We start from the raw sequence: 12,817 nt of genomic DNA on the forward strand, positions 1-12,817 counted from the left end.
CTCCAGCTGATATGCATCTGCTTAATTGCAGAGAAAGAGGGATAAAAAAATAAAAATCACGCAGGGACCCAGTCCATCAACCTTTATTAAAAAAAAAAAAAACTTAAATATGTTTAAATTTTACAAGTTGGAGAAAACAAAACAGCCACATCCCATCACCATTTCAGCAAAATGCCAACACTTTGGCGCTGTGACATTGTGCCATTGCTTATGGACAGCCCTGGACTATTGATGTTTAAAAACACAAAAGTACTTTTTATCCGATTAATCCCCAGAATAATCGATAGAATACTTGATTACTAAAATAATCGATAGCTGCAGCCCTAGTATCAAAGTCTACGAGAAATGACCGTTGAGCTATCTGACCTTACTATTTTACTTACTAGCTTAAGTAGATTTGGCATTTTCCTGCTCAGTTCGGAATTCCTTCAAAACCTCAAGCTTCAATGCAGGCTTGACAGCTGTGTTTATAAACATTGAAGTGGTTGCACATCATTTATACCACCTTTTGTTTTCTTTTTTCTTTTTTAATGAAAAAATTTTGGATTCACTCAAAACTAAATTTATTGGATTAAAAAAATGTTGCACTTGATATGGTAGCAGGGTTCTCCCCAGAAATTTTTAGTATAGCGGTCCTGTTGGGAACTATCACCGCACGCAACACTTCCACTTGGTGTCCTATCCGACTTTGTGTCCTGAAGCCCAAAGACAAAAATGAAAGTCTTTTAGCCCTGTTTCTGGTCTGATTCTGTGCTGTTGATTAGTTAAATTAATCTAAAATGTTTGTGTTTTGCTGACACACTGTATGTATCAAATGTGCAATCAATTTATTTGAAAGAAAAAAAGAATTTATAGAAAGACTATTTAAAATGTGGGAAATTCCAGGCTTTTTTTTTTTTTTTTTTTTTTTTTTAAACACACTTTTCCCCTGCATCGTTTTCTATTTGAAAAGTTTGAATTCCCAAGTCACAATATCACCAGGCTGGGGACATTCACTTCAGAATGTGAAAATCTCACCTTGTTCTTGTGATTCAGATTTTGACGCACCTCTATACTGTCAAAAAAAAATGGAAAAACAAAAGGTCCAGCTTTCCTACCCGAGTCAGCAGGTGCATTTCTGGAAAACGTGTTATTACACTGCATTTCTCAGTGAATGATGCACATTTTAGGAAAAGCAGAAACATCCCGACGGCTGACACAGTGAAGAAACAAACACTGCTTCGTCCGATAACGAAGCCTGTGAGCTTTCATTTGAAATTAAAGGTTCAGATTTACAGAGGCTGTACAGAGAGACAGGAGGCGACACTTCACCCCAAAACTCTTAATGTTTTCAGTCTGCTGTTTGTGTCCCTGGACAGTATTTTAGTACTGCCATGACTAAAATACATTAAAGTAGACCAGCAATGAAATAAATGCAGTCAGATCTTTGGACCAAAAAATGACATATTTACACATAAGATCCTTCTGAATGTAGTAAAGTAAATCTGCAAGCCCAGATCTGTCATTCAACGGAGAAATCTTCATTTAAAAATGACAAATTTACAGCTAAAATTTAGCCCTCCGCAAAACTGTCAGCACATCCGGACGCTGCCGAGACGTCAGGGAGAAGACCCTATCCCAGCATGCATTGCGCGCAACAACTGCAATTTGTGGATTTACGTCACTTTGCATTTGCACCTTTTTCTTGTCTTATATGGAAGGATCTACTTTTTTAAAACTTCATATTGTCTTGCGGCACGTTTGGTGAGTACACATTTCTTTTATTTGTGCTTGAAAATTATTATGGGGGACTTTTTCATACGCCTGTTTGATTGAGTGCTGTCGCATTGAAAATCTACTGTCTTTCGCCTCCGGTGTTACCGTCGCGGGGTACAGAGGCGAGACCCGCAAAGAATCCAAGTCATTAAAAAGATATAAATCTCTCTCAGCGGCCACGGAGCTCTGCAGCTCCGATTACCGAGACGTGCGGCGCTGCAGAAAGTCTGTCCTTGCAGCAACAGGTGTTACCGGCCTCTCGCATCAAAACAGCGAGCGTATTCTCTGGACTTTTGCCAAGTTGGCTGCACCTCCATTCAGTAGACAGGGACGTGGTGCTGGCTGCACAACAGACACGGGCAATGTGAGTGGCCCGCTTCGGCAGTTACCGAGCACGACTCGGTAAGCGCAGCGGAGGCAGAGAGCGAGGCGTCGGGGAAGAACGTCGCCCGGTGTCGATGTTGCGCGCCGCTGATCTGAACATGCAGAGCTGTATCTCACATTCATTGCAGCTTACTTTTGGATGCTGAAACCAGGATGTGTATAACAGTAACATTACTAACATAAAATCAATTTCAATGCAGGATCGGACTGACGGCGCGAGAGCTCCGTCTTCTGCAATGACCCGGATATACAAAAGGTTTTCGCTGAGGGCCAAATTTTAGCTGCAAATTTGTCATTTTTAAACGAAGATTTCGCCGCTGAATTACAAATTTGGGCTTACAGATTTACTTTACTGCATTCATAAGGGTCTTATAAATACATAGCTATTTCTTCCTGAGATCTGACCACATTTATTTCAATGCAGGTCTACTTTAAGCGCTTGAAATTTGTCAACTCCCTGTTATGTAGGTTCTGTGCCACGATGTCACTTTATCTCATGAGAATTACAGAAGTTTGGTGTTGGATGCCATATGAAGTACTAGAATATGGGGCTGTATCAATAGCCACTCTGTTAAATAAAAAAGTATATCTGTATGTAGCCATATTAACAATACTGTATTATACTCAACAGTATCTTAACCATGTTGGGGGTTAGGTTTAGATTAAAATTAAGGTTTTTCCACTGGCTTGTACAATGACTAGGGATGCACCGATCCTGATACCAGTATCAGGTATCGGCCCAATCCCCAATTCATTTACTTGTATTTGTAATCATAAAACGTCTCCAATACTACGTGATCCGATACCCCTTTACAGTAGTGTGATGTCAACCTCTCAATGTGGGATTTTCATGCACACACTCCGAAATTTCCGGACTATAACCCGCTACTTTTTACATATATTTTGAACACTGTGGTTTAAACAATAATGTGGCTAATTTATGAATTTTTACAGGCTTTCATGTAATTTACTCATAAGCCCAAATACATCCATTGGTGGATTTCAGCCCTTGGTGTGGGTGTTTAGGCCGATGGGAGACCGCCTCAGTTCGCTACAGGTGTAATCCTTTTGTAATCGCACTCATGTTAAAGGTTTTTATATTATATATATATATATATATTATATATATATATATATATATACATACATACATACATACATACATACACACACACACACACACACACACACACACACACACAGAGAGAGTGGTCCCTCGCTATAACGTGGTTCACCTTTCGCGGCCTCCCGTTTCGCAGATTTTCTTGTGCAATTTTGCATGTTTTTTTTTTTTAAAACAGCGCATCATGTTCTGTGTCCTTATCAGGCGGGCCGGTCGCCATTCTGGTCGGCATCACCGCGATTGCTCTCACTGCCTCCGATGCGCTTACTGAGTCTGCGGGCTCGGTAAACGCAGCAGTGGGCCACTCACATCGCCCCCCCTGACTGCTGTGCGGAGCTGTGCCAAATCTGGTAACAGGTCCAGAGACTATGCTCGCTGTTTTGATGCGGATGTTGAATGCAGCCGCAGAGCTCCGTGGCCACCGAGAGAGGACTTGGATTCTTTGCGGGCCCCGCATCCGTACCTCCGGAGGCAGTGAGCGAAGGGAGAGTTCTGTGTGTGTCTGTTTATAATCTTCTCACACAGAAGAAAAAAAGAGAATGTTTACACAGGAAAGAAAAGCAAGAAAATGTTAATGCCTGTTTGAGAAAAGTGTATAAAGTGCGTAGTGAGGGGTTTTACAGCCTTAAAACATCTATAATTATTGCAAAAAATAGCGCTGACTACTTCGCGGATTTCGCTTATCGTGGGTTATTTTTAGAATGTAACTCCAGCGATAAACAAGGGACCACACACACACACACACACAGTGAGGAAAATAAGTATTTGAACACCCTGTGATTTTGCAAGTTCTCTCACTTAGAAATCATGGAGCGGTCTGAAATGTTCATCTTAGGTGCATGTCCACTGTGAGAGACAATCTAAAAAAATAAAAAAAATCCAGAAGTCACAACGTATGATTTTTTAAATAATTTATCTGTATGTTACTGCTGCAAATAAGTATTTGAACACCTGTGAAAATCAATGTTAATATTTGGTACAGTAGCCTTTGTTTACAATTACAGAGGTCAAACGTTTCCTATAGTTTTCCAACAGGTTTTCACACACACTGCAGCAGGGATTTTGGTCCACTCCTCCATACAGATCTTCTCCAAATCTTTCAAGTTTGGAGTTTCAGCTCCCTCCAAAGATTTTCTATTGAGTTCAGGTCTGGAGACTGGCCAGGCCACTCCAGGACCTTGAAATGATTCTTACGGAGCCCCTCCTTAGTTGCCTGGCTGTGTGTTTGAGGTCACTGTCATGCTGGAAGACCCAGCCATGACCCATCTTCAATGCTCTTACTGAGGGAAGGAGGTTGTTTGCCAAAATCTCGCAATACATGACCCCATCCATCCTCCCTTCAATACGGTGCAGTCGTCCTACCCCCTTTGCAGAAGAGCACCCCCAGAGTATGATGTTTCCACCTCCATGCTTCACGGTTGGGATGGTTTTTTGGGGGTTGTTCTCATCCTCTAAACATGGCAAGTGGAGTTGATTCCAAAAAGCTCTATTCTGGTTTCATCTGACCACATGACCCTCTCCCATGCCTCCTCTGGATCATCCAGATGGTCACTGGTGAACTTCAAACGGGCCTGGACATGTGCTGGCTTGAGCAGGGGGACCTTGCTGCCCTGCAGGATTTTAAACCATGACAGCATCATGTGTTACTAATGTAATCATTGTGACTGTGCTCCCAGCTCTCTTCAGGTCATTGGCCAGGTCCTCCTGTGTAGTTATGAGCTTTCTCAGAATCACCCTTACCCCACAAAGTAAGAGCTTGCATGGAATCCCAGACCGAGGGAGAGTGACAGTCATCTTGTGTTTCTTCCACTTTCTAATAAATAATCATAACAGTTGTTGTCTTCTACCAAGCTGCTTGCCTGTTGTCCTGTAGTCCATCCCAGCCTTGTGCAGGTCTACAGTTTTATCCCTGGTGTCCTTAGACAGCTCTTTGGTCTTGGCTATGGTGGACAGGCTGGAGTGTGATTGAGTGTGTGAACTGGTGTCTTTTATAAGGTAACAAGTTCAAACAGGTGCAATTAATACAGGTAACAAGTGCAGAATAAGAGAGCTTCTTAAAGAAAAATTAACAGGTCTGTGTGAGCCAGAATTCTTGTTGGTTGGTAGGTGATCAAATACTTATTTGCAGCAGTAACATACAAATAAATTATAAAAAAAAAAAAAAAAAAAAAAAAAAAAAAAAAAAAATCATACATTGTGATTTCCGGATTTTTTTTTTAAGATTATGTCTCACAGTGGACATGCACCTAAGATGACAATTCCAGACGCCTCCATGATTTCTAAGTGGGAGAACTTGCAAAATCGCAGGGTGTTCAAATACTTATTTTCCTCACTGTATATATACACACACACACGATCTTTACGACGATTCGGGCTGCCACATGTTTACGATCTTTAAGACGATTCAGGCTGCCACGACTAGTAGACTAGTCACGACTATGTCGACTATTGAAACTGTCGCCAACTAAGTTAGTAGTTGAGTCATTTGCTTTGAACCCTGAACCAATGAAGCAGTGCTTCAATCTGCTGCTTCATTGGATCTTTGCTTCACTCTTCAAAACGGCAACTCCGCTTCTTATCCCCTCTCAAAGCCATTAAAATATGTCAATCGTGAGTCACTTTTGTGCAGATTAAAGTGACTAACTGGGACTCATGTCTTGTTGGGAGAAAGAAACGAGAATCTCCCCCGTTCCGTTGCTCCAAACAGTGTGCCGCCGAGTCAAGATAGAAAGAGTCCGTTGGGAATTAATAACTTCAAAGCAAACTGTCATTTAAATCAAATGACACCTCTTTCCAAATGCTGTAATACAAACAAACTGCAATGGATCAAAATGTTTTTTTCCCCTCCCAAAATGAGACGTCCTGGCTGACGTGCAGCAGCCCAAGACTGTATGGCTGCAGACCTGCAGACTCCAGCAGCCAGCTGAGCTCAGCTCAAATGTATGGAGACATCCATGCTGTTAATGTCTGAAAGGAAATGCTTTTGACAAAAACTGCAGATTTTTTCTGTCTATGTCCAGAGATCAAGGATCCACCATTCAGAGTTTATTTATGTCCAGAGATCAAGGTTCCAGTGACCAATTTCATATTTATTTCCTTTAAGACTCAATAAAATGTTGACATAGAAAACCTGTAAAGCCTACTTGTAGCACACAGAAAATTCACAGGAGGCATTGATAACGAATGTAACTGATAAGCGGAATCGATAATGGTATCAATAGATAAAATGCGTTAAGCTGCAATTGAAATATGATCCAACTAGTCGACTCACTGCAAAAATAATCGTTGACTAGTCGACTATCAAAATAGTCGTTTGTGGCAGCTCTAAAGACAATGTTTAAGACCTATCTTTACGATCTATCTACCTTTTCAAATGACTATTTGAAAAGGTTATGTCTCATGATATCAAACTCTGCACTGAGCATCAAGGAAAACACCACCACTGATGCGGAAAACCTGTGTATTAGGTAAACCTACATCTTTTTACCCCACATGGAAAGTTGATTAGGACTTTATTACAACCCCTGGCAAAAATTATGGAATCACCGGCCTCCGAGGATGTTCATTCAGTTGTTTAATTTTGTAGAAAAAAAAGCAGATCACAGACATGACACAAAACTAAAGTCATTTCAAATGGCAACTTTCTGGCTTTAAGAAACACTATAAGAAATCAGAAAAAAAAATTGTGGCAGTCAGTAACGGTTACTTTTTTAGACCAAGCAAAGGGAAAAAAAAAATGGAATCACTCAATTCTGAGGAAAAAATTATGGAATCATGAAAAACAAAAGAACGCTCCAACACATCACTAGTATTTTGATGCACCACCTCTGGCTTTTATAACAGCTTGCAGTCTCTGAGGCATGGACTCAATGAGTGACAAACAGTACTCTTCATCAATCTGGCTCCAACTTTCTCTGATTGCTGTTGCCAGATCAGCTTTGCAGGTTGGAGCCTTGTCATGGACCATTTTCTTCAACTTCCACCAAAGATTTTCAATTGGATTAAGATCCGGACTATTTGCAGGCCATGACATTGACCCTATGTGTCTTTTTGCAAGGAATGTTTTCACAGTTTTTGCTCTATGGCAAGATGCATTATCATCTTGAAAAATGATTTCATCATCCCCAAACATCCTTTCAATTGATGGGATAAGAAAAGTGTCCAAAATATCAACGTAAACTTGTGCATTTATTGATGATGTAATGACAGCCATCTCCCCAGTGCCTTTACCTGACATGCAGCCCCATATCATCAATGACTGTGGAAATTTACATGTTCTCTTCAGGCAGTCATCTTTATAAATCTCATTGGAACGGCACCAAACAAAAGTTCCAGCATCATCACCTTGCCTAATGCAGATTCATCACTGAATATGACTTTCATCCAGTCATCCACAGTCCACGATTGCTTTTCCTTAGCCCATTGTAACCTTGTTTTTTCTATTTAGATGTTAATGATGGCTTTCGTTTAGCTTTTCTGTATGTAAATCCCATTTCCTTTAGGCGGTTTCTTACAGTTTGGTCACAGACGTTGACTCCAGTTTCCTCCCATTCGTTCCTCATTTGTTTTGTTGTGCATTTTAGATTTTTGAGACATATTGCTTTAAGTTTTCTGTCTTGACGCTTTGATGTCTTCCTTGGTCTACCAGTATGTTTGCCTTTAACAACCTTCCCATGTTGTTTGTATTTGGTCCAGAGTTTAGACACAGCTGACTGTGAACAACCAACATGTTTTGCAACATTGCGTGATGATTTACCCTCTTTTAAGAGTTTGATAATCCTCTCCTTTGTTTCAATTGACATCTCTCGTGTTGGAGCCATGATTCATGTCAGTCCACTTGGTGCAACAGCTCTCCAAGGTGTGATCACTCCTTTTTAGATGCAGACTAATGAGCAGATCTGATTTGATGCAGGTGTTAGTTTTGGGGATGAAAATTTACAGGGTGATTCCATAATTTTTTCCTCAGAATTGAGTAAGTCCATATTTTTTTCCCTCTGCTTGGTCTAAAAAAGTAACCGTTACTGACTGCCACAATTATTTTTCCTGATTTCTTATAGTGTTTCTTAAAGCCAGAAAGTTGGCATTTGAAATGACTTTAGTTTTGTGTCATGTCTGTGATCTGCTTTTTTTCTACAAAATTAAACAACTGAATGAACATCCTCCAAGGCTGGTGATTCCATATTATTGCCAGGAGTTGTACCAATAGGCAGAATAAATGACACTGATCAGTAAGACTGTATGAATTCCCATCCCGAGTTGCTCCAGTTTTAATTATTGGTGACTGACATGAACAGAACCCAATGACACCCAGAAACTGTCTTTGGAACTGCTGCAGTTACAAAGGTGAGGGTAATGCCTGCAAGTGTTTTACTAACATCAACACTCAAGTCATAATCAAGGTTTCTCATTTGGCTGCCAGTGATTTGGATGATATAAGTACAGATTTCATAATAAAAATTATATTATCGAGTCTCTCACTTCTTGTACTAGGATAATTAAATGTGTCTTGATCTAAACCCACGACTGTTTATACAACTTCAGCAGCTGGAGGTTGTAGTTTCTATTTAAGACGTAATGCAGGCGGATTTAAGAACCATGTCCCAACCAAAGGCCGCGCACAGCGGCGCTCACGTCACATCCATTTAAACAACAAACATTCAAAGCTGGCTTCAGTCGTTGTTTGTGAAAGTTGACTACAAACTAGTAGCCATGTCTGACTTGCAGCAGGATCCAATGAAAGATGGCGACCTCCGGCGTGATTCCCCCCTACCCTCCTCACCTGCAAACACTCAAGTTAGCCTGCGTGGAGAATTCACAAGGCCTGTACACGGCGGCGATACACGACTTCCCAAGTCAAAAATGCCCCAATGTCAACTTTGGAAGATGCTGCTTGAACTCACCTGTCAGCTCTTAGTGTGGCGGAGGGGCTGGACCAGGCCTCGAGTTACCTTCCAGGCCAAATACGCTGACCAGATAGGAGACAAAAACACCAACTACCGCCGAAAACACTTTCCAATTTCAGGATAAGACTGTCACGGGTCGTGACGACGACCAAAGTGCTGGACAAACGTTACTCCTCGAGACGCACTGCAAGCTAGTTAGCAAAGAAGCTAGCTAAGCGTTGACTAGGAGGCTAACTAGCTTAGCTTACCGATCAACTTTGTGCAGTCGGGTTCGATGTATGCAGTAGAAGTACGACCAACAACAAAGTCTACGAAGGGGAAGGACGGGGGGGAAATAAAAAATGAACCACGGAACTCTGGAAGCGATGAATAAGCGTCTTGCAGTGTCTCGAACGATGAAACGTAGGTAAAAGATCAGACACAGCGACGGGGTTTTGGAATGGAGAAGTGTGAGCCGTTTCCTTTCCCTTTCGTGTGCACCGCGAAGATCGTCGGTAGTGTAGGAGATGAATCACTCAGCAAAAAGCCCAGTGTCCAAAAGCTTTCGCTCCAGGGTGGAGCCATGTGTCTTAAAGGGTCAAATTATACACACTTTACACATTGCTTCAAAAAGAAATATTAAAGTTTGTTGGGGAAAAAAAGGCCTTAAAGACACAGCCCGCTTCTTTCTAGATTTCTTTTTATGGAAATGTTGCTTGCTGGAGGAGGCGTGTCAAACAGAACAAGTATTGACCAAGATCAATTCAAAACAGAGGTACCTAAATTATTTCCTTTGAAGGGCCATGAATTCAGCTGGATGCAGGGCAACAGACCAAAAATAAATGTTGGTGTTGTGTAAACTATATATGCTAGCAGAAATTGTCATTGTGGCAATCCCTCAGTGCAGAGGAAGAGTCTCTTGGTTTATTCCCGGACAAGATTGGTGGACGTGATGTTGACTGAACAGGCCCAGTCTTGACACATGGTGTCTCTGACACACACTGCACATGGTTGTTGTGGGAAGCTTCTGCCAGTCAGGATCTTGCTCTCTCACCTTCCTCTTTCTCTTCCTCTGTGTTGTTCATTCACACTGTTTCAAAGACTTCCACTCCTGTGCAGATCATTACTCACCAGCTGGCTCGATCCCTTTAGAGTCCCTTGATTGAGGAGAGGAACATCAGCTCAGAACATGGCACCATTTTGGTTCCAACTGCACTGAACAACTGAATGAACCCTTTATGTTTTCAAGATATTTTTTATTTTTTTTGAATCATTAAATCACATACAGCAACACATCCAGGTACAGGTTCTATCAAAATAAATATAAAAATAGTTAAACTATAAAATTTACATAAATTTACAATTTATGATGAGTTTTTTAATTAATTTAAAGCCTGATTTATGCAGCTCCAGCTCTGTAACTCCGTGTCATAAAATGACGTGTGACAGTTTTAAAGTTCTCTGTCTCTGGATTATGATTTATTCTGGACTAATTTGACTCAACAAGCTTTTCTTTCTACAATCATCACCTCCAAATCAAAGGTAAGCTGAAGATTTTCATCTTTTTCAGTCTGTTGTAAAGTTGCAGACTTTTCAGATCCATTTTTAATCAGTGTGCTTACTGTAAAAACTATTATAATATGATGGCAGAAGGAAGGAATAAAAGCAGGAAAGTGTCAAATCACAGCCTTTTGTGTCTGATTTAACAGGTGCACGTCACGCTGCTGGTCCCAGTCTGAACACAGTGTGAAAAAAAATAAACGGACAGTCTTTTAATCACAGAAATGACTCCGGTCCCACTTTACTCAAATCGGCGAGTGTCAGAGCTGAACTTTAATTTGTACCTCTGTTACTTTGCACGTCCACACTGCTCGGGATTTTTAATGCAAATACGTTGCGATCGGACGGGACATTTTATCCGATGTGAGCAAAAATACGTTGTACAAAACCCGTTATTTTCTGTGTTTATTACATGGAAAACAATACAAAAACTTTGGGACTTTTTTATCTGGTGAGTGTGAATATCCGGTTTATACGATGATGGTTTAGTTGATTTTTACTGTACATGGTACTGAACAATAAATTTACCTCCCAAAGTTTTGATGATGAAGTCGCTTCCATCCCACACATCTTTATTTTCCCACATTTTTCTTCTGTTTGGATCTGAAGGGAATCTGTACATCTTGAAACCCTTGCTGTGTCTATTTGTGCATCCAAATGCACAACAACCCAGCATTTTCAGACAATAAGTAAATAAAATAGTTGGATTTATATACAGACAAATTAACAGCGAATGCTGTTTTGAACCCAAGATGGCTCCATGAGTCACCTGACCATTTTTTTTTTTGACTCGTCATGTCACCACTCTCTCAATCAAGGGACTCTAGTTCCCATGTGGATTCTTCCCAGGTCTTCCAGTCGATGGTGCAGTTCTTGAGGTTGTGCTGAGGTCCTTCTAGCTTTTCTTCTGCCCTCCTCTGGACTGTTTTCTCAGCTGAGAGTAGAAGATCTGCGTGGGAAGTCAACTGTCATCCATCCTAACAACGTCACCCACCCACCGAAGCTGGTTCTTGACAATGAGACACTCAACGGTCTGTAGCTTGGCTTCAGCCAGGATGCTGATGTTAGTTCAGTAATCTTCCCACCTGATGTGGGGGATACTCTTCAGGCAATGTTGGTGGAATTGCTAAAGGGTCTTCAGGTGGTGGTGGTAGGTGGTCCAGGTCTCAGATCTGTACAGCAGGGTTGGCATGATGACGGCTTTGCAGACAAAGAGTTTCTCTCATGTCAAAGATATTTGTTGTTGAAAACACAGGTGCGTAGCCAGTTGCACACTTGAGTCGGTATTGGATCTCGTCATCGATGTCAATGTTTGATGACACACGGATGCCCAGGTATGGAAAGCAGGTCAAATTGTCCAGGACCTGTCCATGCAGTTTCACAGCAGGGAGCTTTGGATTGACCATATTGGTTCAAGGCTGGTACAGGACCTGTGTCTTCTTCAGGTTGATGTGAAGACCAAGCTTGTTGTAGACTTCTTTGAAGGTTTCAAAGATTTTCTGAAGACCTTCTTCCATAAAAGATGACACGCTCCTGTCATCAGCATAGTGGAAGTCCAGGAGTGAAGTGGTGGTGATTTTCTTCTGGACTCTCAGTCGGCTCAGGCTGAAGAGCTTTTCATCTGTTCTGTACACAGTGTCAAGTAATGGTGGCAAGTTGTCCTTGATTGGTTGAATATAATGAAGAGCGTAGAGGTGATGACGCAGCACTGCTTTACTCTTGATTGAACACTGAAGGCTTCAGTTTTTGTGCCATTTACCAAAACTTTGGTGGACATGTCATTGTGCAGAACCCTCAGGATCTTGATGAATTTCTCTGGGCAGCATGTTGTTGCTCAGAAACAATAGAAGAAGGCGTGACATGCTGTCAAATGCCTTTGTCAAGTCAATGAAGGCAAGGCGCAATGGTTGGTCTTCCTCTCAACACTTGAAGATCATGTCTGTTGTCTCTCTTGATGGTTGGAACTAGCAGAAATCCCCATTCGTTCAAATGCTTAATGCAAAGTGTTTAAAAAATGCAGTGACCATATTTTATATTAGTCAGAGAATGAACTTCATCTTTTGTTATATTGTGTTCTCTTTTGTAAAACTTTGTAAAAACCTTGTAACTGTTA

General features: G+C 41.2%; 1 protein-coding gene across 2 annotated transcripts in view; it reads right to left on the reverse strand.

Moving 5' to 3' along the window:
* larp4b (La ribonucleoprotein 4B) overlaps window positions 1-9,652 on the reverse strand; it is an 84,159-nt gene extending 74,507 nt beyond the window's left edge. For both annotated transcript variants that reach the window (XM_034182414.1, XM_034182413.1), the window contains exon 1: window positions 9,163-9,652. The gene's annotated coding sequence lies outside the window, so the exon portion shown is untranslated. The remainder of the gene's footprint in view (window positions 1-9,162) is intronic.
* Between the last annotated feature and the right edge of the window lie 3,165 nt (window positions 9,653-12,817).

Source organism: Thalassophryne amazonica, chromosome 12, assembly GCF_902500255.1.
Source record: "Thalassophryne amazonica chromosome 12, fThaAma1.1, whole genome shotgun sequence".
NCBI lineage: Eukaryota > Metazoa > Chordata > Actinopteri > Batrachoidiformes > Batrachoididae > Thalassophryne > Thalassophryne amazonica.